This window comes from Sus scrofa, chromosome 4, assembly GCF_000003025.6.
Source record: "Sus scrofa isolate TJ Tabasco breed Duroc chromosome 4, Sscrofa11.1, whole genome shotgun sequence".
Lineage (NCBI taxonomy): Eukaryota > Metazoa > Chordata > Mammalia > Artiodactyla > Suidae > Sus > Sus scrofa.
Window position 1 is genome coordinate 64,098,134 of NC_010446.5, and position 24,462 is coordinate 64,122,595.

General features: G+C 38.4%; 1 protein-coding gene across 9 annotated transcripts in view; it reads left to right on the top strand.

The window, feature by feature from the left end:
- EYA1 (EYA transcriptional coactivator and phosphatase 1) overlaps positions 1 to 24,462 on the top strand; it is a 357,169-nt gene that overhangs the window by 127,195 nt on the left and 205,512 nt on the right. Inside the window, exon 1 of one of the 9 annotated variants that reach the window (XM_021089248.1) lies at positions 9,977 to 10,994. The exons of the other annotated variants lie outside the window; for them this stretch is intronic. The gene's annotated coding sequence lies outside the window, so the exon portion shown is untranslated. Of the gene's footprint in view, positions 1 to 9,976; positions 10,995 to 24,462 lie in introns of those variants that run through there. 9 annotated transcript variants of the gene reach the window in all.

A 24,462-nucleotide genomic window follows, 5' to 3' on the forward strand; every position in this document is an offset into this window, starting at 1 on the left:
CTATTTTGAACTGATTTCTCCGCCTGTAGAAGGTGATCGAATACTTCCATCAAAGTGGCTAATACCAGTTCCTCACTTTCAAGCTCAGTTTTCCTGGGCCTCTCTGCAGACAGGAGTGGAGGCCTCTGGGGTATTCAGGTTCAGTGAAGCCTAGTTGAATAATTGTAGAAAATAAACACCCCTAGGAAGTATGGAAAAGGTGAATGGTAGTAAAATGTTATTAAACTTAGAGATTCAGCTTTCTCCCTTGTTTCTCCTGGCATATTTCAAAGGAAATGCCACAATTGACTCCGAGGTTTTTTAAGTCACATGCTGAACTTGCAATAGTATTAGAAAGGAAAGCCATTGTGAAATAGAAAAAGAAAAGAGCAGTTAGGACACTTTAATGAACACTTGAATGCACCTCAAATGAAAAACAGATGTTCTTTGTTAAATTTAACAGCGTTTCTTACTCAGATTGAGGTAACTAGCTGAGCCAGTGGGGTAGAATTGGCTACAACAGGATCTTATTCTAGGAAAGTTTGTATATTTCTTGGTGTTGTTCTGTAGAGACTATTTCCCCGTTTTTCCTGCATTTGGGTAAAAGTGAGCATTTGAAAGTTTAAGCCTTAAAAATTGATTTTATTCATGCATTTTGCATTACTAATCTTTTCTATGCAAAGGAAGTTCATTACATTTTTAATTCATGAGATAGTTTTAGTTTTGTTACCATTCCATAAATCTCATTCTGACATTTGATTCGTTTTTAATGCATTGTTGTCACATAACAACATAGGTTGCTGTTAATATTTAGAGCTGCAACTGATGTTATACTAAATACATTTTATCAATACCCTCCCCTTCTAAAAATGTTTATCCACATGTCCCCTGTAACCCACCTCCTCCCCAAAAAACCCACTAAACATTCTGGGCAACCCATTTCAGTCCATCAATCAGTGGTGTTTTCTCTCATGTGCCAAACTTCTGCTAGCCTATCTCATCTGATTCATTCAATGGAAACAGGCTCACAAGCCAAAGCAGACTCACCCGTATGACCCTTTCCTGAAAGTATAAATTATATAACTACTCCAGTTCTAACTGATGATGCAGTTAGGGCTGGAGAGGCTTGAGATGCCCTAGGTTTCCTGGTTTGAGGTTTTTAAATTTTTTTAGCCTATATATTGAACTGCACCTAGCATTCTATATAACCATATTTGTGCCACAGACTACAAGGGTAGAAATCAAGAAAAAAAAAAAAAGATGGAAAAAAATTGGGGGGTGGGGGAAGGAGTGGATAAAACAGTTAGCGTGTTAACATTATCTTTAATTCAATGACTTCACTAGGCATTACATAAGGTGTAAAAGGAGACACAGTCTTAGTCCATAAGGTGAAAGAAGTGTGTGATTTATTCAGTAACATCCAAGGAGGGAATGATGAAAATGTAGACAATTCAGACTGTAATCACTTGCTCTGAATAGAGGTATCTTCTTGTGTTCCTTGTCTTTATTTCTCTGTGTATTTTGGTTTGATGCCCAGGAAATTTATTCTCTCTTGTTTTTAATCTTTATCATTTAAAAAGAGAATCCACAAAACAAAACTACAACCAGGTCATTAAACAGCAGGGAGAAGATATAATAAGCTAAGTAAACAACGGAGGAAAGAAAGCATCCACAAGCAGGGCTTGCCTCGTGGAAATTCCCATCTGAGCAACATCAAGGCCAACTTCAATATGCAACAAGAGATGGGAAAAAAACCCAAAAAAATTGCAATGTTTCGAAAGAACAAAACTCATGGCTCCAAAACCACTTCTAAGTTTAGATCAGTCACACTGAAGAAGGGAAAGGAAAGACTGCTTCAAAGCAGACCAGCTTCACCCTCTGTTAGAAATCGCGAGTATCTCACAAGTTGGAATTGTGATTTATATTGTTATAAAAAGCATTTTACACAAATTTTAGCTCAGGGTGTTACATTTCTCAGTTTTTCTCCCTGTTTGTTTCTTTTCTCCTTTAGGAATCTTCAGGGTTAAAGGATAAATTCTGTATCTTCAGCAGGACAAAAATTTCAGTCATATGCAAAAAGTTATTTTCTTAAAAACAACTCTTCATTTTAGAAAAAAAACTAATAATTAAGAATTCAAGAGTTCCCATTGCAGCTCAATGGGTTAAGACCCTGACACAATCTCCGTGAGGATTAGGGTTCAATCCCTGGCCTTGCTCAGTGGGTTAAGGCTCCAGCGTTGTCACAGGCTGTGGCGTTGGTTGCAGATGTGGCTGGCATCCGGTGTTGCCATGGCTGTGACATAGGCCTGCAGCTGCAGCTCCAGTGTGACCTCCAGCCCAAGCACTTCCATATATGATGAATGTTCTTTACTTGCATTTGTGTAAACCAGGTTTGGCAGACCTAGTTGTTTAATCTGGCTGAGCGTATGTTAGGGAATCCAGGAGGCCAGAGGGAATATATCTCACCTGTCCCAAGCTGGTGGTTTCCTGTGCCACATCCTCCCCAATCCCCCAGTTCTCTCTCATCTGAACTCCAGTGATTTTTCCTTGACCAGATTCTTGGCAAATGTAAATCTTGTGCAGCAGACACATCTTGTGGCTCCACTATCTTGCCATCCAGAGGTGGTTCTCATCCTTGCTGGGCTCTTACTGTTACCAAATACAAGTTCCAGTGCCCAATGCACAGTGAAGCCAGACAAACTGAAACATTGGAATGAGGCAGAGAAAGATTTATTGCAGGATCGTGCAAGGAGTTGGGTGGCTCATGCCTAAAAGACGCCAAACTCTCTGAGGGGTTTTGGCAAAGCATTTTTAAAGGCCAGGTGAGGGAGAGGCGTGGTTGATCACTGCCGACTTCTAGGTGTAGGAATCCTTTGTTCTTGCAGTTGCCAGGTCACCATAGTCCTTTAAACCTCCAACCAGACAAATGCTATTCTCTGTTCTGCAACTTTTTATCTCTGTGTGAATGCAAAAGTGTTAGACCCTTAAAGGTCAGAGCCTCAAGAATGGTCTATCCTATATATTTCGGGCCATAGGCAACATTATTTTACAAAAGGTGCAGAGCCAGCATGAGGAAGCACAGACAACAGCACAAAGAAACAGATCTAATCTGGACTCGGATTTGTTCTTCCCCATTACAATTTGAGGAACCTTCACATGTAAGTGATAATTCTACTTTTCTTGTTGGTATCTCTATGTGAGAATGAACAGATTGAGATTTCGAGTTCTCTTAAAAGTTACAAAATCACATTAGTAAGAGCTATGGTTTGCATTTTATGATTAGAGAAGGCAATTACCTGCAGTAGTCAGTTTAAGCCATGCTGAAGCTGATGAACTTATAAATGCATACTCATTATTATTCAACAATATAAAATATCCACCAGAATCGGTGATGTCATATTTTTCTTTAGCCTCACTCCCCTAATCCAAACGTCCCAGCAAAAGAAATATGAAGTTGTATCATATCACATTCAGCCTCGTGATGTCTCTATGACTTTATTGAAATTCAGCTTCCTGATATCTCTATGGCTTTAATCAGGACCTTTTCACCTTTTCTGCTCTACCCCTCCCCAGGGCTTTGGACATCCAGCCTGGAGATGAGTTTGTCTCAGAACTCCTCTCTTTTCATTCTTTGCCCTTCTCTTGGCCATGCCTCATCTCAGTGACCACCTGTCCATTGATTCCCAGAAATATTATCCTTCTTTCAGGCTATTCCAGCAAACATGCTTGTTTAGAATTAGGATATTGAGACATGGTCTCAATGATACCAGAGCAATAAGTATATTCATCTACACACACACACACACACACACTAGTACATTAAGGATTTAATGGAGAATTCATTTTTTAAAGAAGGTATTCTTATATGAGCTAAGAATATCCAAATCTGAAAAGGAGTTAGATACTTATGGATATTAAGCTCCTTAGATACAGGGCATTTCCTACTAATCAGTTGTATACGGAAGGCTTTTCCCATTATGTGTGTGTTGTGGGAGGGATGTTTACTCACATTTCAGGAGGTACAAGGATTTAAAATTATGTAAAAATGTCGTAGGATTATTGAAAAATAAGGATGATGTCTTTTTCAGATTAGTAAATCATTAACATGTCTTATTTTTATGTTTCAAAAGTTTTCTTTCTCAACCTCTTCCTCTTCAAGCCATTTTTTTTTAAAGTGTGCATTTTCCTAGAAACAATGAAGAAAATGACTCAAGAATGCTTCTTTCCTCTCTAAACAGGGAATTTTTCTCTAAGAATTTTGATGACGGTTCCTACTAGAGGCCTGATCACAGTTCCCAGTCAAGAGTCTGGGGGAGTTCCCACTGTGGCACAGTGGGTTAAGAATCTGACTGCAGCAGGCTTGAGTCACTGCGGAGGTGCAGGTTTAATCCCTCACCCATCACAGTGAGTTAAAGCGTCTGGTGTTGCCGCAGCTGTGGCTTGGATTCAATCCCTGTCCCCTCTCCTGGAAACTTCCATATGCTGGGAGTGCAGGCATTAAAAAACAAAAAACAAACAAAAAATAAGTCTAGGAAGGCATGGGTAACCTGGCAACCATTGGAAACCATCCATCAGGCCAGGGTGAGGACAGATACCTGGAATGTCACAAAAGACGTCTCACCTTATAAGAATTTAAGAGAAAACCCTTAGCAGGCAGAAAGTTCAAGGGGAACTAGAAGTGACTGAATAGAGCAAGAAAAAAAAAAAAAGTGCAGACTGCAAAAATACGGAGTTCCTGTCATGGCTCAACGGAAAGGAATCCGACTGGGAACCGTGAGGTTGCAGATTGGATCCCTGGCCTCACTCAGAGGGTTAGGGATCCAGAGTTGCCATGAGCTGTGGTGTAGGTTGAAGACACAGCTCAGATCTGGCATTGCTGTAGCTCTGACATAGGCCAGCGGTTACAGCTCCCATTCAACCCCTAGCCTGGGAATCTCCATGTGCCGTGGGTGTGTGGCATATATATATATATGTATATATATATATACACATATATATATATATATACTTTTTTTTTTTTTTTCTCCAGCTGTGCAGATGACATTCACCAATTCTGCTGTCTTTCTGAAATAATGTTCCCGGTCAGAATAGTTCTGTTCTCTAACACATTTTTATTTGAATGAGCTTCACATTGCATTAAGGTGAGCCTTGGATTTGGGGAAACATACATCTTCATATAAATAACCTATATATGATGTATGTTGACAGATGTAAAAACCAAAGATTCTTCTTAAGCAACGTATTTTAGAACACTTTAACTGCAATAATTGAATTTTAATTTAATTTTTTAAGATTTTTATTTTTTCTATTCTAGCTGATTTACAGCATTCTGTCAATTTTCTGCTGTACAGCAGTGACTAATTTTAGAACCAAATAATTATTCTTATTTTCTTATTTTTTTAATAAATCATCATTACTATCAGAATCACTCAATTTTGACTCATGAGGACCTAAGTATGTTGTAAGACTGAATCTATTAACTAGAGATCATGAATCTGATGATAGCTCTTGTTGGAAATTGAACTGCTTTAGATTCTCAAGATATGTATTTCCTTGGCGATATTCTATTATTAAAAAATTCTTGAGTCTGGGGTAGAGAGTGCCAGGAGGTGCTTGTGGCGGGTGATCCTTTAATCAACCTTTTTGCTTTACATTTGAAAGCAGCAGGAAGATTGCAACTTATAAGGAGGAGGCTTTTTTTTTTTTTTTTTTAAACACGTAAGGCTGTGACTTAGCATCAATCTAAGATTTAAAAAAGGAATAGAAGCATTAGCAAAAGATAAGTGAGCGAAACAAAAACAGGGTACCTAGCTAGAAAGTGATCCTAACCTGCTCTCCACAGCCTGTATCTACTTAGTTCTTTTCAGGCTTTTCTTAGTTCTTTGGGGGTATGTGCCTTTGAATCCAGAGTCTTTTATAGTTTGCTGTTAACTATTTTATTTAAAAAAAAAAACAAAGTGGATATTCAGGAGAAAATATCAATATGATTTCATTAGACATTTTCAAATAGAGGTATTGTATACATGAATTACATTAAATGAAATCACCAGAGGAGGCATTTGTCCCATTCCTTACCTTGTCTGTCATTGATCACTAATCCTTTATGCAGAGATCCAATCTGCAATGTGAAAAAAATGGGGGTAACTAAACAAGAAAGTCAAGGAGATAGTATAATTTGTTGAAAATCACTACTATTATTTGGATATCCTAAAGAAATACAATCAACTTAATTATGGGTTTCTGTCTCAAATTTGAAGAATAAAACCAAATAAAATCCCATTAGAATGGGACGGATCCAAGAACATAAAGATAAAAACATTCTGAAAACAGTCATGACGGTCACATTCTAATTAGGGACATTGACATGAGTATCAATCCTATTTGTACTGTTATCAGGGGAAATTATTTCAGATGCTTAAAACAGTGTGCTATTGTTGCTATTTAAATCCAGTCTTTAAGACTATTTTTGTCAGCCTAGTTTTGTCCTGTTAAGAGATTGAAACTGGATTGGAAGCAAAGATACACCTGCCTCTTTAACCACAGTGGTACAAAAACACCATAGTACTTATTTCTGAAAAATATTATTTTATAGCATCTTTTAAGGAAGGGGACGATACATTCTTTAAAAAAAAAAAAAAACAGGATCTAGATCCTGATTTTTCCATTTATTTTTTATTTTGGATGTGTTTCTGCTGGTCTCTGAGTTTAGCGTCTTCAAGTGTAAAAGGAAATGAATCAAGTTTGTCTCACTGTATCGTTTCTCATAGAGGCAGGTGTCTGCATATAAATTCCTTTCCGTGAGACTGTGCTGACAACCACAGTCAAAGACGGAACTCTACGTATGAGCAGATTAGAAGTGTGTCTGTCTTGGGCCTTGTCCTTTCTATGCCTGAGAAATAACAGAAGCCAATATTCTCCACCAGGTAATGGGGATGTCCATCCCCATTACCAAAGACCACCGGTCAAAGAAGAGTTTATGGAGAAACAGCAGCCCTGGAGGATAAAACCCATAGTGTCCCCAGAGGAAGACTGGATTAGAAAAGCTGTCCTAAATATCTTCTTTCCTTCCCCAGAAAAACTCGCCAGACCGTCACTGACTTCTTTGTAAAACAGGACAAAATACAACAGGGAGGTTTCCTTATCCAAAGCAAAGGAACCAACTTTTTTTAAAGAGTCATTGATAACAAAGGCTATTTAGTCTTTAGAAATCTCCAGATAACAAAATTCTCATCTTTATATTAAGTGAAACCAGATAGATCAAAAAATATCTGAAAGGTGCTGTCTGACCATTATAGAAAAATCTCCTTTAAAAATTGATAGTTTCAGGTAATCACTTCTCTCAACACTACCCAACGTACCTGATGCCTGTGCTTTTGAAATCTGAGGGTCAGCCCTGTCCCCCTTCACCTTTTGCACACACACATTCACGTGGACAACACAAACCTTTGTTCATTTTGCAGGTGCAGTGGCAGCAGCTGTTGCGAGCACATTAGTTCAGTGTTTTCGGCTACCTTTTTGACATCCCATATGTCTTAATTGAAGGTTAGAGAGCGGGGAGGAAGTTTGGAGGAGACCAAGGGAAGAGCTGGATAGAGCCAATTCCCTGTATTTGTGTAACCCACGGTTGACCGCTGCCACCATCAAACAGTTGTTCAAAGAGAGGCATCGTTTATTTCCTCAACCTTTTAGGACACCCCCATCCTCAAATTGCCCCTCTCCACTACACACGCCCTTGAGCTTGTCGTGATGAATATAAATTGTGAGATACACTGACTGTTTTGTCACCATCATTAAAGAAATTCCTTTTGGCCAGTTGGTGTAGTTTAAAAAATAACCCCCAGACTGATGCTCAGAAAACCTGGAATTTCAATTTAGTTCTGCTATTAAACAGTTCGATGGCCTTGGGCTAGTCACCTTTCTTGGCCTTGAAGTCCTGGAACTATAAGATGTCACAAGTCCTTTCATCTGTAATTCTATTATAAATTCCTATCCAGGAAAAAGATTCATCAAAGTTTCAATGGGCAACACGGCAACAGCACCAACATTAAGGGAATTGATTGATCACTCTTGGGGATTGGAGTAGCAACCACTGCTCATCCATCTCCTTATCCCTGATGAAAACAGGGAGTTTCCCTGTAAACAAGGTGCCTCTTTTCCAAGACTTGGAGAGCCCCATGACTCAGGTTTCAGGGGATGGGCCATTGTGCCCCAGATACAAACCCTGTAGTCCAAGGCCAATGGGTTAGTTCTGTGCTCTTTTAAGTGCAAATTTGGACATGGTCACCCTATGAAATTAAGTTTGCCTTAAAAAAAAAAAAAAAAAAAAAGACTCTGCCTGGTCTGTACACTGTTATTCGCCATGTTATTGGTAGGAAGAAATATCTGCCTCGACCACCTGGCTCAAATTTTGTGGTGTTTGCAGCTTTGCTTCTCACCAAATGATGCTTTTAAAAATAATATCTGATAGAAGAATGATGCCTTTCACCATTCATATTAATTCATAACTGATCACCTGTAACTGAGAAAACTACTTAGACTACAATTTTACTATTCTAGTCTGGCTAAGTGCTTCTGGAGACTTGAAGCACAAAACTCTCCTTACTCAAAAAGCTTGTTAATGGGTCCCTCATGACTCAGCTATCAATTTTTTTTAGTATCAGATATACATGGTGTATCCATTATTACTTTCACTTAGAGCCAGATCTGACCTGACTATACAGCAGCTTATGAGATTTTATTTATTTTACTTCAGTAATAGAGCAAAAGGATATCCAGTGCATAGACTTCTAGTGTAATATTCTGAACGTAGCTACTTTGTCTCTTAAAAGAATTGTTCATTTTTGCATGTTTTCCACCTTTAACATATCCTAGGTTGTTTAAATGTGCTTTGTAAGCAATGATAAAATGACAAGTTATCATTGATCTGTCCTTTCTTCCATCTCAGAGGGATTCATTAAATAATGCATGCACCCATGTGAATTACTTTCTTCACTATAGCATCCCCAGACCATTAGCCAAATATAGCAACATTAACATCTTTCAACCCTTAGAAACCCTTTTGGCTTTCATTTAATTAAATTATCCCATTATGAAAACTCTTATAATGAGATTAAATTTAATTATTTATTAGACACTTATTTGCACTAGGGAACCTATCAATTATGCATGGTTGAGCTAAACATTTTTCAATCCATCACCTTTTCTTTTTAAGGAAGGTGCAATTTATTACGTGCATTTGGGGTACTATACCTAGCAGGCCTTAATGGATGTAAGTATTTAGGTCTCTAAAAACTACTATAATAAGGATTAGAATTACTACATATAAAAAATAGATAAGAGAATTTCTGCCAAATATTCAAGTATTCTAGAATTTTTTGTAAATGCCCCATTATAGTTTATAGACCATCTTAGTGGATGTTTCTTTTATATGCACTTATCTAAACACATCAAGTATAGTTGAAATTTTATTTTATTTTATTTTGTTTTTGCTTTTTAGGCCCTCATCTGTGCACATGGGGGTGCCCAGGCTAAGGGTCGAATCAGAGCTACAGCTGCCGGCCTATGCCACAGCCGCAGCAATGCCAGATCCGAGCCATCTGTGACCTACACCACAGCCAACGGCAACACCAGATCCTTAACCCACTGAACAAGGCCAGGAATCCAGCCTGCAACCCCACAGTTCCTAGTCAGATTCGTTTCTGCTGCCCCATGACCAGAACCTCCTGAAATTTTATATTTGTTTATAATTTTTACAAAATTTACAATTTTACATTTACATTTTATAATTTTATAGAAATAATTATAAAACTAGTAAAGTATGAATTTAAATCATAACATTTTGTGCCAATCCTACATTAAAATGTTAACATTAGTGGGAGTTCCCCTGTGGCTTCCCCTGTGGGGGTTAAGGATTGTCACTGCAATGACAATAGGTTGCTGCTGTGGCTAGGGTTCGATCCCTGGCCTGGGAACTTCCACATGCCAAAGAGTGGCCAAATAAAATAAAATAAAATAAAAATGTTAACATTAGTAATATCTTAAATACTAATTTTTAAAAATTTTATGTCAAGTTTCAGAATATACAAAAATAGCATAGTACAATGAACCACCCAGGTAACCATCTTCCACCTTCACCAGTTTTCAATTCAGAGCCAATTTGGTTTCAGCTCTCACCCTCCACCTCCTCTCCACCCATCTGAATCAAATCTAAGACAGAATATCATTTTGATAATCTTTATGAAAAGAAAACTGAGTCTCAAAGGCAGAACGTTGTTTTTATAATGGAGCGAGTTTTTAGTGAATGCTGTTATGATGATTAATACGAATTCATGGCATGGGTTTTCCTATCAGGCCCCATCAATATGTGATGAATTATTCTTCCGGTATAATTTGCCCTGTCTTAAGATGGTAGGAAGTATAAGTATTTAAAAATTATAGTATATATGATATTGATTACACATATATCTAATAATATGATGGAATATGGTGATAGCTCCCTAACTGGCCTCCCTGCTTCAACCCTCACCACTCTAAAATTTGTTTTCCACATAGCAACTCTAGTGATGCTTTTAAAAGAAGTCATTAGGTCATGATGCAGCTCAAAACCCTCTAGCAGTTCTTTATGGCATTCTGAGTCAAATAAAAGGTTCCCATCATGGCTACAAAGCTCCACAAACTCCAGTTTTCTGCCTGATTGTCTGGTCTCATGTCCCACCTCTCTCCCCCATCTCGCTCTTACTTTGCTCCAGTAGCAATAACCTTGGAGTTGCCCAGCTACCTGAAGCATATTCAGACCTCAAGGCCTTTCCACCTGCTCTTCTCCAGCTGACTTTCCCCAGTTGCTTTAATTCTCTGGCCACCTTATCTTATCAAAGAGGTCTTCTCTGATTACCCTATACAAACTAGCACATCCCGCCCCACCTCATGGCTCGTTATCCTCGTCCCTGCTTTGTTTTTCTCCATAGCACCCATCACCATCTGACATATTTGTTTAGTTCTGCCTCTCTTCGCAGAAGGTGAGTTTCACGAGAGGAGGATTTTGTATTTCTCTCTTCTGTGCTTCCTATGCCTGTAATAATGCCTGGGAAATAATAGGGTATTCAGTGAATATTTGCCAAATAAATGAAAGAAAAGAATTTGTTCAATAGTCTGGGATAATATATACGTTTGAATATCCCTAATGGTGAAGGTCTTTTAGATAGTTGTTTTATGTGGTGGAGGGGGAGCTGGGGAGGGAAATTAGGACCAATTCATGTCACCAGCATTAGAAGTCAAATTTAAGGCTTTTCAATGTTATTCTGCAAGCCAAAGTGCTTAGGGGGTCAAGGCAAAAAAATGGGTTTAGGTGGGATGAGAATAAGGGTGGGGCCAAACCGAAGACCTCATGACCCATCAAGAGAGAATCTCAAAAACAGTTTATATGGGATTCTGAGCTCAGGGTTGATTCATCTTCTAATTTTTAAGAGAATCCAAAAAAGTGAAATTGTATGTGAAATCCCCCAATTTTAAAAACACTGTGACCAGATTTATTGTATCCAGTGGATGACAGTTTGCAACATCAACTCTAAGTCTCAGAGAGCAGGATAACTTTTTAGACGGGAAAGAGAAAATCCTTCGAGAAGTGGCTCAGGAATCATTGTGAAGAGCAGGCTCCCCAGGCAGACTTTAGCCGCAAGGCTACTGTCGTGGATGAGGCAAGAAGGATGGAAGTGTGCATGAAGGTGATATCAGAGAAGGGAGAAGTGATGAGATTTTATGATGAGCGATTGGATGAGGTGAAGGGAGACATTCAGGATGATTTCAGTTTCCTAGCTTAGGCGAGCAGTGTCTGGCTTAGGGGCTAACTGAGATCCAGGAATGATGATGGTGCTTGGAATAGCATGTGATTTATCTCTAGATATCAAGAAAAGGATATCGTTTAGGCAGTCAAAAATAGGGGCCAAGGAGTTCCTGGTGTGCCACAGTGGGGTTGGCAGCATCTCTGCAGCACCAGGACATAGGTTTGATCCCTGGCCCGGCAGAGTGGGTTAAGGAATATGGTGGTGCCTCTGTGGCATAGGTCGAAACTGTGGCTCAGATCTGATCTCTGGCCCAGAGACTCCGTACGATGCAGAAGGGCAAAAAAATTTAAAAAATAAAAAAAAAAATTAGGGGCCAAAAGACATAGGAGGTAGGCTGAAGCAGGGTTTCTCAACCTTGGTGTTACTGTCCTTTTGAGATGGTAATTCTTTGTGGTAGAGGGCTGTCTGGTATATTGCAGAATATTCAGCAGTATCCCTGCTGTCTTCCCTCTAGAAGCCAATAGCACTGCTAAGTTGTGTCTCCACAAATGTCTCCAAACATTGACAAATTACCCTGAAGGGCAAAATAGCCCTCAGTTGAGAACCACTGATCTAAAGATATGAAATTTGAACTCATCAAGTCTGTCTTAATATTTTTAAAAATTTTATGTATGAATTAACTAGGAATGTTTCCAAATACAGATATGGGAGTTCCCGTCGTGGCTCTGTGGTAACAAATCTGACTAGTATCCATAAAGATGTGGGTATGATCCCTGGCCTTGCTCAGTGGGCTGAAGATCCAGCATTGCCGTGAGCTGTGGTGTAGGTCATAGATGCAGCTTGGATCCCGCGTTGCTGAGGCTGTGGTGTAGGCCGGCAGCCATAGCTCCAGTTTGACCCCTTGCTTGGGAACTTTTATATGCTGTGGGTGCAGCCCTAAAAAGCCATAAATAAATAAATAAATAAACTACAGATATAGATTCAGCAAGTCTGGAGAAGGCCTGAGATTCAGCATTTCTAACAAGATCCTAGATGATGCTGAGGCCACCAGTCCAAGGACCATGCTTGGTCTGTAAGTTCTTAGATGACACTTGAAATCAGGCAAATGAATGAGGACCACTCAGGAAGGCTGGAGAGCAGAGGTTTTAACTTTGCAGATGTGGTCTTTAAGGGAGTTATGAATTAGGTTTCCTGATGCTAGTTTTCTTTCACTTTCTCCCTCATATTTTTTAAAATGTTTATTTTTCTTTTACATCTCAAGTATTATTAGAGGAGCATTGTACTCTTTTAGTTTGGATCAGAGTCCCAGCAGAAGAGAGAATTCCACTCAGATGATACACATGAAGTGCATTTAATAAAGAGGCTGTTTACACAGATGTAGGCAAGGTTAAGGAAACCAATAAGGCATGGGTGAGGCCACCAAAAGACTGGCCATATTGGGATCTCCAAAGAATGCTGGTGCCATGGAGGAAGGACAGCTGAGGAGGAGCTGTGGTCCTAGAAGGATGGAGCCCTGGGAGAACCTTGGCACAAAGTAGGAGGGAGCGGGGAAGAAAGAGCCCTACCTCTCTCTCCTCTAGTCCTCTCTCTCTAGCCCTCTCACCGTCTTCTTGGTGCTTCCTCTTGGCCAAGCCCAGCTGAAACCCATTGGTTGGGAGACTGTATAGTCTGTGGAGATCAGCCTGCTGAAGCTAGAGAGGATGGCGAGAGCAGAGAATGGGGAGGGAGAAGGGGACATGCCAGTAATAACTAATACCCACTCCAAATAGATATCTGATGTGCATATTCAAGCAATGTGTATTTCTCATTATCCCCATATTATGATATTGAGTATCGTCTCCAATATATTGGGGTTAAATAAAAAATCTGCTCTTAGATCATAGAAATTTGTCTTGTTTATATTGGCTCTGGCTTTAATAGGAAAGTGTTACCAGAAGTGGGGCAGAGCTCAGCTATCTTTGGTTGTACTTTCGTTGCTGAACATTCAGCAAGGAACTTGGCGCTTCCTATCAATGGAAGCATGAAGTCAGGGAAACTGAAGAAGCGGTGTGTGTGTGTGTGTGTGTGTGTGTGTGTGTGTGTGTGTGTGTGTGTTTGTAAAAGTATACCAGGCAAGGCAGGATTCTTTGGAGAGAGGAAGGTTCAACTGGAAAATTCTGGAATGGAGATCCCCCTGTGGTTCGTGGGTTAAGGATCCAGCAGCTGCCACAGCTGTAACTTAAATGCAGTCACTAGCCCAGGAACTTCCATGTGCTGCAGGTGTGGCCAAAAAAAAAATATTGGAATGACTCCTAAACTATAGTTGGTCTCCCAGAGATGCTTGAAACACCGTGTAGTGTAGTTAAGAGGGTAGATTCTGAATTCACACAGCTGAATGTGGAGTGTTTGAATTCTAGCTTCCCACTGTTAGTGTAGGCTGTCCATTAATATTATTTGATATTGATTTTTCTCATCTAAAAATGGGAATCTTGGGAGTTCCCACTGTTGCCCAGTGGTAATGAACCCAACTAGTATCCACAAGGATGCAGGTTTGATCCCTGGCCCCGCTCAGTGGGCTAAGGATCTGGTGTTGCCGTGAGCTTCAGTGTGGGAGGCAGACATGGCTTGGGTCCCATGTTGGTGTGGTTGTGGTGTAGGCCAGCAGCTGCAGTTCTGTTTCAACCCCTAGCCTGGGAACTTTCACATGCCATGGATGCGGCCAAAAAAAAAAAAATCTAAAAATGGGAATCTGTAAATAAGATTAATAGTAATACTTGTACCATTGGGTTGAGATAATATAAGTAAAACACTTAGAACTATACATGGCATACAGAAGGTCCTCAGTAATCATTAGCTTCATTATTGTAATAAGGTTGATTGCCTTGTATCCAAATAAAAGGAGTCAAAATTAGTGAGAACTTTAAGAGCTCTAGAAATGGTTGAAGAACCAAAGGAAGAAAACACTCATCAAAGGATGTCACCTACTCAAGAATCACTGATATTTCTCTGATTCCCTTTAGACTGCAACTGGGTAAAATATCTGAGGTCTCTCAGAGCATCCCGTGCTTCTAGTTTTCTTCTGTTATTGCATACTGATGGCATCAAGAAAGAACTTCTGCTTGTATACGTTTTTGGTTGGAAAAAAACTGATCTTCTACAAATAAATGGAGTGTCTGTAATGCTCCAGAGCATGTCAGATTTTGTTGTTTTACTGAAGGACTTTCCAAATAATCATCTTACATGAGAATCATGAAGTCAGAGCTCCAGATTTAAATCACTATCTTTTCCAGAAGTGTAGTTCAGAAATGAGAAAACAACCTAAGGGTTTTCTCTGCTCCTTCTGGATGCCAAAATACCTGAAGTTCACAGGATTTCAGAGATCTAGGCTTTAAAGCACTTAACCATCAAATGGAAATTTATTTTCCTGAGGTAATAGAGAAGCCACTTTCAGAATACTTGACCAGAGTTCCAACACAGCTTGACATACTTTGTAGAAAATTTTGACACTTATGATTGAGGCAAATATTTTGTTTCAAGGATCTGAGGGAATTCTTAGAAAACAGTCTAAGACTATTAGGAGAGGGAATTTCAGGTGTTTTTTTTTTGGGGGGGGTGCTTTTTTTATTTAAGAGCTGCACCTGCAGCATATGGAAGTTCCCAGGCTAGGGGTTGAATGGGAGCTGCAGCTGCCAGCCTACACTGCAGCCACAGAAACTTAGATCCAAGCCACATCTGCAACCTACACCACAGCTCATGGCAACTCCGGATCCTTAACCTACTGAGCAAGGCCATGAATCAAACCTGCATCCTCATGGACACTGGTTAGGTTTGTCATCTACTGAGCCACATTAGGAACTCCCTTCAGGTGGGTTTTCATGTGAAATTTTTAGTTCTAGGAAAGTGTGTCTACAGGCAGAGACAAGAGTGATAACTCTCTAGCCCTTTCTCTGCAGCTAAAATTAGAAAGACTGCAAACCTTGTCAAAGATGGAGTATAAATTGGACACAGAAATGATGGGGTAAGAATTCCGTTTGCAGAGCCTCACAGAATTCTGGAGTTTCCTGAGAGAAGCCTCCTTTAGTGGACACTGTCATGTGCTACCCAGACCCTCCTTCAGGAATGAAGACTTTTTTCCCCAGATGCCAGGATTGCCACTGGCAATGCTGCTGAATGATGCTCCCTAACTGTCAGTTCTCTTTCAGAATTGCCTTGATTGAAAAGCACAGCCTTGCCTGAGGGCACACCCTTCCTGGGAGAGCGTGTATCCAAGAACTATTTAACATGGGAGTGTAATAACCCTACTTCCAGCCCCCAACTCAGGTTTCTTCTGAAGGGCCTGTGTGGCCAAGACCTTCCTGGAGGCTGCCTTGGCAGTCAATCTTTCTCTTCCCATCCTGCCTTTCTCCCTACCCTTCTAGTATTGATAGCAACATCACACCCTCATAAATTAACCAAGGGCTAGTCATTTTAGATTCTACTTTCTAGGGAATCTAACTTATAACACTTACCTTCAAGTAACAGAGTGAACAAAGCAAAACAATTCCTTGCTTGCTAAATACCTTTAAGAGCAAGATTTTTAATAGTAGTTATTAACTAAATGGAAATGCAAAATTGATTGACTACCTACAAATGGCACAAATGTACTGAGTCATGAACTATATGGCAATTACAACACTGCTGTCAAGTTAAATAACAGCGTTGAATTTACTTTTGAACACAGGTTACTTTTTATTTTGCATATACAATAGGCATGTTTCCTTTCTCATCATCAAATAATGGCTAGTTTTTGATTTGTGACATGAAGATTGTTTTATAGCCTGCATATCTGAAGTAAATTTCCAAAGCAATAAAATAAATGGCATGCCAAATTTTGTGCATAGGTGTTTATGGGCATTTTATCCTGGGGAAATGGTTCAGGCCTTTCATTGGAGTCCCAAAGGAGTTCATGCCCCCCTAAAAGGTTAAGAACAATTGGCATAAGTAAAATGAGAAGCAGAACTAGGATAATATACCGAGCATATGGAAGGCACACAAATACTTGCTGAATATCTAGGGGTTATAGGAGTTGCTTGTACAGGAGTTTGAGCTGTTCTTGTCAGGAAGGTGGGTTACTGGCCCAGGATGGCACCTGTGACTGTCACACCACCACCATATGAGTGCTGGAGACTCCTAAGAAGGGAGCTCAAGAACACACTTGTATTGACATTTAAAAATTTTTTTAATATATTTTATTGAAGTGTAGTTGATTTACAGTGTTGTCTTAATTTGTATTGACATTTTAAACATAGCCTGTTTAACTTTTTGCTCATCTTATGTTCTGTTCTACTTCTGAACCTCCAAACTACTACCTTTGCAAATCTTTTCATTTTGGAGAATTAAACCTTGGCTCTGTTGCCTATGATGTGGGCTTTGGATGGCAATTCTGATTTCTCAGCCTCACTCTGGCTGTTTCCCATGAGTCCATCTCAACCCCCTCCAATGCAGTCCTGGAACCTCAGTCCCCAAGAGGTACTCCTACCGGGCTTTGAGATCAGGGCAGTGGAACAGAGGAGAATGCAAAGAGAGGTGGCCTTGAAATCAAGACAGGGGATACGTAGCAGAGTCAGGTACAATCATGATAATGACTTGAAAAGATGCCCATGAAGTTGGCCAGTTTGGATATTTGTGACTATACCCAAAGTGGTTTAAGTAAGATGTTGAGGATAGAAGCCATACTTCTTTTTATTGTGGAATATTTCCATGTGATATAATATATGATAAACCTCCATGTATCCATTACTCAGATTTACGAATGATCAACTCATGACCTTGTTTCATATATGCCTCTATCTACTGTCCCCTATATTATTTTGAAACAAATTTCAGACATCATAGTGTTTCATCCCTAAATATTTCACATGTATCACTAAAAGATCAGTTTTAAAATTTACAATTAGCATTTTATCAATGCACCTAAAATCAATGAATAAGCATCTCTTTATATCATCAAATATCCAGTTAATGCGAACATATAATTGGCATTTTCCACAATTTTGCATGTATGTTATAAATTGATCTCTCAAGGTTGGTTTGAATCAAAAAATATCCATGAATTGAGATTGTTTCCTATTTTTAAAATCTATATTAACCTCCCATCCTTCCATGTGTTTTTTGTTAAAGAAATTGAGTTGTTTGTTCTGTAGAGTTTGCTGTAGTCTGGAGGTTACTGATCGCATCTCTGTGCTGTATTTTATTTTAATTATTTATTTTAATGGAATTTTAAAATTGAAGTGTAAGCAACATACAGTATTAGTTAGTTTCAGATTTACTGCATGATTTGACATTTGCACAAATTGTGAAATGATCACCACGATGAGTCTATTAACCACACAAAATTATGACAGTATTATTGACCCCATTTTTTATGCTATAACTACATCCCAATGGTTTGTTTTATAACTAGAAGTCTGTACCCTGTTATCCCCTTTACCTATCACCCTCCCCCAAACCCTCCCTTGTGGCAACTATCCATTTTTTTATCTGTATCTTGAGTCTCTTTTTATTTTGTTTTGGGTTTTTTTTTTTTTTTTAGATTCCACATATAAGTAAAGTCACAGAATATTTATCTTTCTCTGTCTGACTTATTTCACTTAGTATAACACCCTCTAGATCCAACCATGTCATTGCAAATGTCAAGGTTTCATTTTTTATGCCTGAATAATATTCCATTGTATGTATATGTACCACATCTTCTTTCTTCTTCCGATGCTTGCATATTTTGGCTAAGGTAAAAAATACTGCAATGGACATAGTGGGGTATATATATCTTTTCAAATTAGTGGTTTTATTCTCTTTGGAAAAATACCCAGAAGCAGAATTGCTCAATCATATGCTAATTCTATTTGTAATTTTGAGAAATCTTCAGACTGATTTCCATAGTGGCTATATCAATTTATAGTCCCACCAATGGTGTGCAAGGGTTGCCTTTTCTCCGCATACTCACCAACAGTTTTTTTGATGTTGAGTTTGAGTACTTCATATATTTTGGATATTAACTCCTTTTCAGATACATAGTTTGCAAATATGTCCTCCCATTCAGTATACTGCCTTTTTGTTTTGTATTTAGTTTTCTTCATTTTGCAAAAGCTTTTTCATTTGATGTAGTCTCATTTTTTATTTTGCTTCTGTTGCCCTTGACTAAGAAGACAGATTCCTGCAAAATATTGCTAAGGCCAACATCAAAGAGGATACTGTCTATGTTTTCTTCTAGGACTTTTATGGTTTAAGTCTAACGTTTGAGTCATTAATCCATTTTGAGTTTATTTTTGTGTTTGTATACAGTGTGAGAAAGTAGTTCAGTTTGATTCTTTTGCATGTAGCTATCCAGTTTTCCCAACAGCACTTACTGAAGAGACTTTTTCCCTTTGTGTGTTCTTGCCTTCTTTGTTGTAGAATAATTGGCCATATAGATGTGAGTTTATTTCTAGGTATTCTATTTTGTTCCATTGATCTATATGTCTATTTTTGTACCAGTACCACACAGTTTTGATTAGTAGCTTTGTAATATAGTATTAAAACAGGGGGCATGATACCTCTGGTTTTATTCTTTATCAAGATTGCTTTAGCTATTTGAGGTCTTTTGTGTTTTCATACAAATTTTAGAATTATTTGTTTTATTTCTGTGAAAAATGTTGTTAGTATTTTGATAGGGATTACATTGAATTTGTAGATTGCCTTGGGAAGTATGGTCATTTTAACAATATTAATTTTTCCAACCTAGGAACACAGTGTATCTTTCTGCTTGTTGCATAGTCTTCAGTTTCTTACATTGGTGTTTTACAGTTTTTAGAGCTTTTTTTGTTTGTTTGTTTTACCAGTTTTGTTAGTTTTATTCCTAGGTATTTTATTCTTTTTGAAGCATTTATAAATGAAATTGTTTCCTTAATCTCTCTGTACTAGTGTAAAATTTTGTTATTAGTACATAGAAATGCAACATATTTCTATATATTAATTTTGTATCCTACAGCTTTAGTGAATTTATTTACTAAAGTAAATAAATTTATTTAATAGTTTCTTGGTAGTGTCTTTAGGGTTTTCTATATATAGTATTATGTCATCTGCAAACACTGGGTTTTACTTCTTCCATTACAATTTGGATCCCTTTTATTTTTTTTCATGTCTAATTACTATGGCTAGGACTTTCAATGCTATGTTGATTAAAAATGGTGAAAGTGGACTTTTCTGTCTAATTCCTGATCTTAGAGGCAAGGCTTTCAGTTTTTCACTGTTGAATATAATGTTGGCTCTAGGTTTGTCATACATGGCCTTTATTATATTGAGGTATGTTTCCTCTATACCTATTTTGTTGATATTTTTATCATAAATGGACACTGAATTTTGTCAAAAGCTTTTCCCCCATCTATGGAGTAGATCAAATGTTTTTATTCTTCAATTTTTTAATGTTGTATCACATTGATTGATTTGCCAGTATTGAACCATCCATGTGTCTATGGGGTAAATGTGGTGTGATCATGATATATGATCCTTTTAACGTATTGTTGAATTCAATTGGCTAATATATTACTGAGGAATTTACATCTATGTTCATCAGTGATACTGGACTTTAATTTTATTCTCCTGTGGTGTCTTTATTTTGGTATCAGAGTGATGCTTCCCTCATAGAATGAGTTTCGAAGCATTCCTCTCTCCAATTTTTTGCAACAGTTTGAGAAGGATTAATGTTAACTCTTCTTTAAAGGTTTGCTAGAATTCAGCTTTGAAGCTGTATAGTCCTGGAGCGTGGGGCTCCATTCCAGCGTGGCTATCTGCACCATACCGTAGTCTCAGAGTTGGTGACAGCCCACTGGTGGTTGGATTAGCCCCTCTAACTAATATGCTAGATGGAGGATTCCAAAGTGGCCCTTTCTAGCACCAGTGGCCTTATGGTAGAACAAGTCCCAAAAATGGTTATTGCCAGCATCTCTATCCCCAGGGGGCAGTCCCAGTTGCCTCCTGCCTCTCTGGGAGGCTCTCCAAGCCTGCGTTTGACCCAGGCTCCTTTTAAATTACTGCTTGTATGCCAAGAGTTGGAGCATGTGAGATTTTTTGCATGCCCTATAAGAACAGAATTTCTCTTTCCTATAGTCTTCAGTCTATCCCAAACAGAAATTCTGCTAGTTTTCAAAGCCAGCTGTTCTAGGGGCTTCCAGTGTAGGATCCCTGGGCCGGGGAGCTCAGTGTGGGGCTTGGACCCCCTCCTCCTTGTTCCTCTGTGATTGATATTCTTCTTCCTTGTGGGTTACCAACCCAGTATAGGTCCTGACTATACTGAATGTCTGCCCTTCCCACTGATCTCATTGTGGTTCTTTATGTCTTTAATTGTGGAAAATCTTTTTTGCTAGCCTTTAGATTGTTTTCATAGATCCTTGCTCTGTAAGTAGTTGTAATTTTGGTGTGTCTGTGGGAAATGAGTTCAGCATCTTCTGACTCCACCATTTTGGTCACCTCCCCTATGCCATATTTCAATATGTTCCTCTGTCAACTGTATTTCTTATAAATTGCCATTGGATCTAAAGTTTTGCTCAAGGGAAGCCATATTTTAAGAGTTGAAGAGTAAATGCAAGTTGAGAAAGTGAAGAAAGAAAAATCGGACTCGTTTTCCAGAAAGCTTGGCAGTGACATGAAGGAAGGAAATGGTTGAAAATGGAAAGTTCATACATGCTCATTGAATAAGAAAGGAAAAGACCCAGATGATATAGAAGTTTAAGATACAGGAGATAGACATTTATAAAGCAAAAGCTTGTAAGTCATGGAGTTAGAATTCATTTATTCACCCGCTCCAGACTGTGGACCAGACAAACCACTATGTGCGGAGGAAATAAAGATACATTAAAAACAAAATAAACAAAAAAACCTTACCTTACGTTCAAGGGCATTATGTGCTTATGTCCTAGAAGAGAGAGACCACCACGTGAATTAGTAAGGGTGTTAAGTGTTGATACCCATTTTGTAGATGGCTTTACTGGGAACAGTGTTTGTAGCTCAAAGGAGAGAGGGGTCCAGTCTTTTGTTCTGACTGGTCCACATTCTGTGTGTTGAAGTGATTGCTACCAAGAAAAAGATTGGAGAGAAGAGGGGAGAGTGGGGGTGAAAGTGAGGATGAAAGTGGGGATGACTTAAGGAACCATTGATACAAATGGATCTCTTGTGAGAGAGAGAGAGACAGAGGTGGCCGGAAATGGACAATGAGTCAGAAAAGGGAATGCAATAATAATAGAATATTGGGCCCTAGAAGAGGGGGCCTATTTATAGCCATTTGCCTTCTTGGAATGCCTGATATAATACCAGGTTGGCACCTATATACTACTCTTATTTGTAAGAATTGGCCTGGATCCTAATTTTCTTCTGGCATCTTGGAGTACACAATAATTAATGAGATGGATTCCTGGAGGTAACTATAGCCAAGTGAAATAAGATAGAGTGTATTTTTCTTTCATTTTCTAAACTTCTGAACCTTAAGCATCATTTGATTCTCCCTTTCTTTACTTCACAATCTTAGTTGATGTGTTCTGTCATTTTTAACCTCTTAAAAACAGTGACTTTTAAACTTTTTAACTGAAACTCACAGTCGGAAATGTTTTCTATCACAATCCAGTATAAACACATTTATAAGTGTGGACATCTATATGCTTGAAAAAAAATTCATGCAGTGATACTGACCCTTATCAAGATAGATGCCTTCTGATATTTTATTTTTTATTTCATTTTTCAAAAATGTTATTATCAAGCCATTTATGTCCCTTCAAGACCCATTAATAAATTGTGACAATGGTTTGAAAAACACTATTCCCACATTTCTACTTCCTCTCCTTACTGGTACTTTTTAATAATTCCTCCAATATCTCTTACTCTTATTCAGTGTTACTGCTTTTTTTAATGTACTTTTCTTATTAGGTCACTTTCTTTCCTAAATACAAGATTCCCAAATAGAGCTGAGTATGTTAGTCCTTTATAACCTGAACCTCATCACCATTTTCAGGCTGATTTCACAGTACTTCTTTCTTGCACAGTACACTGTGCTGTAGCCACATTAACTTAGAATTTGTACCCCAAACAAGAACAGATTTTTAAAGAATGTCTATAATGTTTGTTTTTAAAGTTGCAAAAATAAAGTATACAATTTAAGTAGTGAAACCATCTAAATATTTTTAAAGAAAGAATGAATGACCTTCCTTCAACTCCCTTCCATTCCCATCCTCTTGAAGTGACCAGTCGCTAACAAGTTGGGATGGATGTGTTCTTAATATTTTCCATCCTTTTCTAAACATATGTATTATTTAGTTGGTTCTGTTTGTGTTTTCAAAAATACTATCGTAGTATGTACGCTACGCTGTAATTTGTTTTGTTTTTACTTGAAAATACATATTCTTCAGGTTTACACATCCGGCACTCTCTTATTCTTTTTCAAAACAGCATGCAAATTTTTAGTATCCATAGTTTATCCATTTATTCTTCTCCTGGTAGATGATCAAGTAAATTCCATTTTTTGCCATTACTAAAATGAGGCAGTAGAAGTTCTCACAGAGTAGTCTTTTTTTATTCCAATAAGCTACATTCTCAAAAGTGGAATTGCTGGTCATAGCACAGGCAGACTCCAGGGTTTGTTTTAGTAAGTACTAACCAATTTACACTTCTAAGATGCTGTGGCATGTTTTCTTCCCACCATTGTCATAGGTGAATTTCCCTTTTTCACAACTCCACCAACCCTGTTACACTTTACACATTCTTCTCCCCCTTTATTTCAGTTCCTTTGGTTTCCCAGGCATGATGCATTTCTTTTCATAAGTTTATTGGCCATTTGGATTCCCTCCTCTGCCAACTGCCTACTCATATGCTTTGAACAATTTTCTCTTGGATTGCTTGTTTTTTTCTAGTCAATATGTGGAGCTTTACTTGCTTAGGAGTATTAACCCAATTTCCGTCAAATATTTTTCCAGTGTATTGTCTTTGACTTTAATTATGCTATCTTTTGCCGTACAATAATTTAAAATATTTATGTAGTCAATTATGTTAATCTTTTCCTTTATGGTTTTGGAGTTTCCCATCTTGCCTAGAAAAATCCTACTGACTCAAAACTTGTACAAACGGCACCCTAGTTTTCTTTTCTAATATTTTAAAAATAATTTATACTTGAATTGTTAATCTATCTGGAATTAATTTTTGTGTAGTGTACCAGCAAAATTTTACTTTGTGTTTTCCCCGCCAGTTATCCTTGCACTGCGTATTAGGTAAACTCTACTTTCTCCACTGAATTGAAATGCCACCTTTGTCATCAATTAATATCCATTCATACTTGGATTTACTTTTGGTCTTCCTTTTCTGTTTCACTAATTTGTGTTTATTCCTAAGCCTAAAGCTCAACTCTTTTAATTAATCTTTAAGTAACTTTTATTATCTGGAAAATCAAGTCCTTCCTTAGTCTGCAATTCAAAATGTTGAGGGATATTCTCGAACATTTTTTTTTTTTTTTGTCTTTTTGTCTTTTTTGTTGTTGTTGTTTTTGCTATTTCTTGGGCCGCTCCCGCGGCATATGGAGGTTCCCAGGCTAGGGGTTGAATCGGAGCTGTAGCCACCGGCCTACGCCAGAGCCACAGCAACGCGGGATCCGAGCCGCGTCTGCAACCTACACCACAGCTCACGGCAACGCCGGATCGTTAACCCAATGAGCAAGGGCAGGGACCGAACC